We start from the raw sequence: 6,000 nt of genomic DNA, 5'->3' as shown, positions 1-6,000 counted from the left end.
ACATTAATCAAAAATCATAGATAATTATTCACATTAATCAAAGATCAGCAATTTCTCTTTCTTTTTCAATTAAATATTTAACACACGATTTATTTCAACAGTAACATGTTAGCTTTAATTTTTTAAATATGAAATATATTTTTGTTTTCTTAAATTTATATATAATTTTTTATTCAAATTTTTAAATGTATTTTTTTTTTCATATTATTTTCATATCGTATTATTATATTATATCTTAAATTACTAAATTTACCTCCAATTAATAATGTTTATTACGACTTTTTTTTCATCAAAATGATAACTCCACAACTCTCTCTTCTTTATCTTAAAAAAAAGGAAAAAAAAAACACTAACTCTCTCAAAAGAAGCCTTTGGGTAGCTAATGTTGGATTTGGAAGTTCCACACTTAACTTCCAAGTAATACATATATATGATATAAATTCCGTACAAATATTTAATACCACAAACAAGACAAGCAACTCAAATGCACAACAATAAAAATGTCTACAAGATAGAATCAAAAGAGTTAAAATATAAATTAAATTAACAAAACTATAAGTAAATTTGAAAGTGAACTATATTAAACTGGCATAAAAAAATAATATTTTATGTACATTGAACTTGTTAAATCTTAACATCCTACCTTTCCTATATTTCTGAAGGAATATGTCCAAAATAATTTTTTATAGCATCAAAAATACCAAAGAAAATATATTAAATCTAATTAAATATTTAAGAATAAAAATTACTATTTATCAAAAAAATAAAAAGAATTGCTAACCCATAATACTGAACTGGTGCAGTCCCCCACCAGGCATTCTTTATACTTTTTCTTTGTTGTACTGGTTATTTAGAAAAAAAAAATTAAAAACAATATAACAAACCAAGGTTGAGAGAAAAAGGAAAGAGACTTAAGAAAATACACGTCTAAAGTACAATTTTCTTGCAAGCTAACAGAACCGGTACGTACTCACTGGCTCAAGTTATTACATACAGTAACTAAAGCAGATATAGAAACATCAGATGCCGAAAAACAGCAAAAATAGTGCTCAACTCCACAATCTTATTGCAATCAGTTATTCTTGAAGTCACCTTGTGAAACACTTTTAATCAAACAATTGTATTTAACTCAGAATCATTATTTCATTTCTCACCTTGTAAAACACCACGGATTCATGATTTATAAAAGGGTCACTCATATCTCCAATTCAGAAATTTTATTAGGCAATCAAAAACTTTTACCTTCATTGTTGACAAGTGAACCAAAGTATTAAGTCTACACTATCTATGATTTTTGGGCTATTAAAGTTAATTCACATGCATGTAGTTTTACATGAATTAATTTTTAAAAAAAGAAGAGTAAAGGCAATAAAAAAAGTGAGCCCTATGAATATTAGAATCTTCAATGATAAAAAAAATAATAATAACAAAAAGATCATATGGCTTTTTGTTGAATCAATACTGTGCAAAATCTACAAGGTTTTGACCCACACACCCTGTTATCCTTTGCACCATGTAGGCAGGGTGTGTGGGTCTCCAAATTCACTTGACATTTCTTTCCCTAAAATTTGAAAGAAAAAAATCAAATAAAAAAAGTTTGAGGTAATCAGATCAACGACACTATTAAAATGTCATAAAAAGATAGGCACAAAAATTTCTGACTATTGAGGTAATCGGATCAACGCTCGACTTCAATCCTTGTATTATTCTGTTCCAATCCTCTAGAGCAAGTTCCTCTCTTTCAGGGGTTTTTTGGAAGGAGAGAACTTTTATTTTGTCCAATAAAAGGAGTTAAAACCGTAACTTCTAACCATCACCACTGCTATAAGCTCATACTATTTCCTATTTCGGACAAAAAAAATCAAGTATTTAAGCAGCATAGCTGAATCATAAAAGTAAAAACCCAGTTCAAAGGAACATTAATCTTAAACACCCAACAGTTTAAAAGTTGTTTGCTTTTCTCATTTAAGAATTACCAACAATTCCGAAGTACCCAATAAACAAATAAAAGAACCAATAACAACGCAAAAGAGAGAGAAAAAGTAGAAAGCATTGCTGAAATGAACAGTGATTACCTAGGGAAAATAGCTTTGAAGATGTCGTAATAACATGATGAGATGAAAAGAGGGGTCTCTGCTTCGGGTTTAGGGACAGAAGAAGGGTTTTGGTTTTCTACATGCTGGGACGAATCAAAAGAGAAAAGGGAAAGGATATACGGTTTTATTTACTAGACAAAAGTCGTAAAAGATTTTTGTTGGTGTGTGTTTGTGTTCTAAGCAAATTAAAGTTGAAGGACTAAAGATAGTTTGTCAAATATGAATAGTTGGAAATTAAAGCTGTGGTGCTTGCAGAGAATGAAGCAACAAGCATTTGGAAGCAACCATGTTCCACCAATTACAACCAAAGCAAGGGACACCGACGGGAAATGGAAGAAGGGTAAGAGAAAATATCTGCAAGAGCCACCGGCAGTTCGATCGTCTTTTTTCACTGGGAGCAAACCCGGCGGAGAATAGAAGGGGAGCGGCGGGGGGCGGAAAGAGATAATGAAGAGAGGGTAAAAGAGATGATAACGCAAGGGTCAACGGATTTTAAATTTATTGTAGACACCGAAATACTGACGAAAATTTCATCATTAATTCTTAATTTTTTTCAAATTTAATTTTTTTCACCAAAAAAATGTACCGATGAAATTTTTCAACGTCGATAATATATTTTTTGAAAAATTACTGATAATAAATTCTACTGATAAATCTCGCGCTAACTTTTTTCGTTCCCTTCAAATATTTATCTACGAAATATTTAGAGAGTAAATTCCATTGGTTCCATCTATAGATTTTCATCAGTATTGGTTAAATTCTTGATAGCGCATAAAGATTTTCATTTGTGAGGGTTTTTCCACTAGTAAATTCAATTTTATTCATAATAATATCTAAGAATATTCATAAATTAAATGAAGTTTAAATTTTGATGAAATTTATATTTAATATTAATAATTTTTATTTTTATCTAGACTCGATCCAATTGGAATTAAAATTTTTCTTAAGCCTGGTCCTTGTTAGAAAAAAATTTCAAATTTATTTATTAAATTTAATTTATATAATAAAAATAAAATATATTTTTAAAAAAATATATTAAAATAAAAAATATATATATTTATACAATTTTAATAATATAATTATATTTATCTTATTCTCACTGATTTGAGCTTTAATTCTTATCTAAGGCTCAGTTCAAAATTTAAATAAACTTAAAATTTTTGTCCAAATTCATTTAATGGTCCATTATTTTATTTAATTAAAACCCTTTCAAAACTCGATCAAACCTTTAGACCTGATAAAGTAGCCTAATCTTTGAGCAGATCTAGTAGCGCCTTGTTCTTTGCAAGTCTCTGTTTTGTTGTCTAATAATCACAATGATACAGCACATTTAGAGTTTTAAATCGCATTTTTTAATTACAGTTTTTAACACATTCTTTTTCAAACCGGTGAATTTTTTTTGAAACTCTAATAACAATGCTAAACTATGTTTGCCAACACAAAAAAAAAAAATGATAAGTAAACCTAATGCTTGTGCAACAACCAGTTACAACTCTTAGCTTCGTCTTGGATTTTTCCCAATTATAGGGTTAGGTTTGGTTTCGACCAAATTGCCATCAGAGTTGTTCAATTTGAACACTTCAATTCCATTTAAGATAATATCCTAGTAAACTGTATATCCATCTCTAGGGTGTAGAGCTATAGTGATGTTCTGCATATTCTCCACTCCCTTTTTTTTCAACAAAAACAATATAATCCTTGTAAACTGAAACTTAAGTTGTTCTTGTTACCAGTTCATCCTAGCACCTTAACTACTCCGTCAATAATCAGGGTTTTTAATGTTTATGAATATCTGGAATTATCTCTCGCCCATTGTCTTCACCATCTCATTGAATTTATAAAAATGAAGCCTAACCGTATTCTTGAATCATGAATCATGAATCTATAGGCAATAACCACGTTAAATTTGCTTTTCGTTGTAAGACTAAGACCCATTGTTCTTGATGTCCTGTAAACAATTTCAAGTGCAGTGTATCTTGGAATTGTGGATTCAAGTTGTTCCATGGCGTTAACACTGACATATTTGTCACTAAACATGTAATAAAGTTATCATACTAGCTCCTGAACATGCCAATATTGTCCATTAGTAACATTCAATCTATAAACCATCTCAAGCATGGTGTTAATTTTAACATAGAACATTTTTGGGCTTAGAAAGGATAAACCCGCTGATGCTGTTGGTGTATGGTAAAGGTTGGTATGCATTGACAAGATCTCAATTCCATTAATGAAGGCATATGAATCCTTTGAAGAACTTGGAGATGGAATGAATATCACCTCCAATTGCTTATCCTTTTCTATATGCAAACAGGATTCCCTCACAAATGATTTTACTTATATTCTCTTTCATTACATATTATAGATACTATATTTAGTTCGGAATAATCCAAATTTCAAAATCTAATTTAAACTCAATTGACTTGCAATTGAATTTTGACGTGGCCATTTAATTTTTTAGGGCCATTTGGATTTTATTGGGCTTGATTTAGATTAGGTTCATTTTCTAATTTTGTTTGTCCTTTTATTTTATTTTATTTTATTTTTGAGAATTTTAAAATGACAAATAATTGATTTCATTTTCTTTATCTTAATTTCATTTATTTATCTCTACGTTTTTATCTTTTACCTTTAGTTATCTTTACATTTTTTATTTATCTTTATGTTGCTCTTTATTAGTCATTTATCTTTTGTTTTTATCATTTATTGTTTTGAAAAAGCAAATGAACAACAAAAATGAAAAAAAAAATTAGAAAATAAAATAATAGGGATTTAGATCAAGGTTGATAAGTAGGTTTTCTTGTCGGAGTTTATTGAGGAATAATTTGATGGAATTCAACGCTTTCGAAGATAAAATTCCATATTAACAAATAATTCACAAATAGAAATTCTTTATGAAATAATCCTTTTGGTTCTTGAATTCCATCCTATTTGGAACTATGGCGCAAATCATCACAATCAAGGCAGATATGAAAAGAGAAAACAGAGAGAGCAATTAAACAATAAACACAGTGAGGTTTAGCAATAAATGTTTCAATATTTAGGGTTTTTTTTTTGGTGATTTGATTTTAGATTTTTGAGTTGATTTGGTGTGATTCTTAAAAAATCAAATTGGATGGGAGGATTCAAAAGGCCAAAAATGGTTTGGAAATTGTTTTTGGAATTTTTTTTTTTTGAAAACATTTTAGAAAAAATTTAAATTTTTTAACAAATTTTTCGATACACTTTGAATTTTTCAACAAAAATTTTAATGAAATTTGAAGTTACGGGGGTTATTTAGGTTTTTCGATGATGAAATCTGAGATAGTGATTAGGGCCAGTATTTATTTTGTATTTTTCAATGCCGGCAGACCAATTTATAAAGAGAAGATGGAGAAAAACGAGAAAAGAGATACACCGTAGGTTTTTTTTTTTCTTTTTGTTTTTTTTATTATCTATTTTAAATGTTTTGTTTGTTTCTTATTATTTTGTTATCTTTATTATTTATTTTAAATGTTTTGCTTGTTTCTTATTATAATTGTTTTTTTATTTTTTTGCCATATTTTATTAGTTTAAATTTTTAAAATTAAATTTTTTTTAATTTATTTAATAAAAACAAATTATGTAAATTTTGACATAAAATATTAAAAATAAATAACAATTATTTCAAAGATGAAATTATTAGAAATTACAAATGATTAATTTTCTAAAAAATTTTTAAGTGAAAGATTTTTCTAAATTTAACCTAAATGACAAAAAAATTTAGATAAAAGTTCAACAATAATAATAAGTATTTATTTTTAAAATAAAAAAATAAAAAACTTTGTAAATTTTGGGAATGAATAACAATTATCTAAACATGAAATGTTTAAAAATTACAAATAGTTAATTTTTTAAAAAAATTTTATGTGAGAAATTTTTTTAAATT

Source organism: Durio zibethinus, chromosome 21, assembly GCF_047325235.1.
Source record: "Durio zibethinus cultivar Kanyao isolate XHJ-2024 chromosome 21, ASM4732523v1, whole genome shotgun sequence".
Taxonomy (NCBI): domain Eukaryota; kingdom Viridiplantae; phylum Streptophyta; class Magnoliopsida; order Malvales; family Malvaceae; genus Durio; species Durio zibethinus.
The sequence above is the reverse complement of the archived record's forward strand: the minus strand, read 5'-3'. Positions refer to the sequence as shown.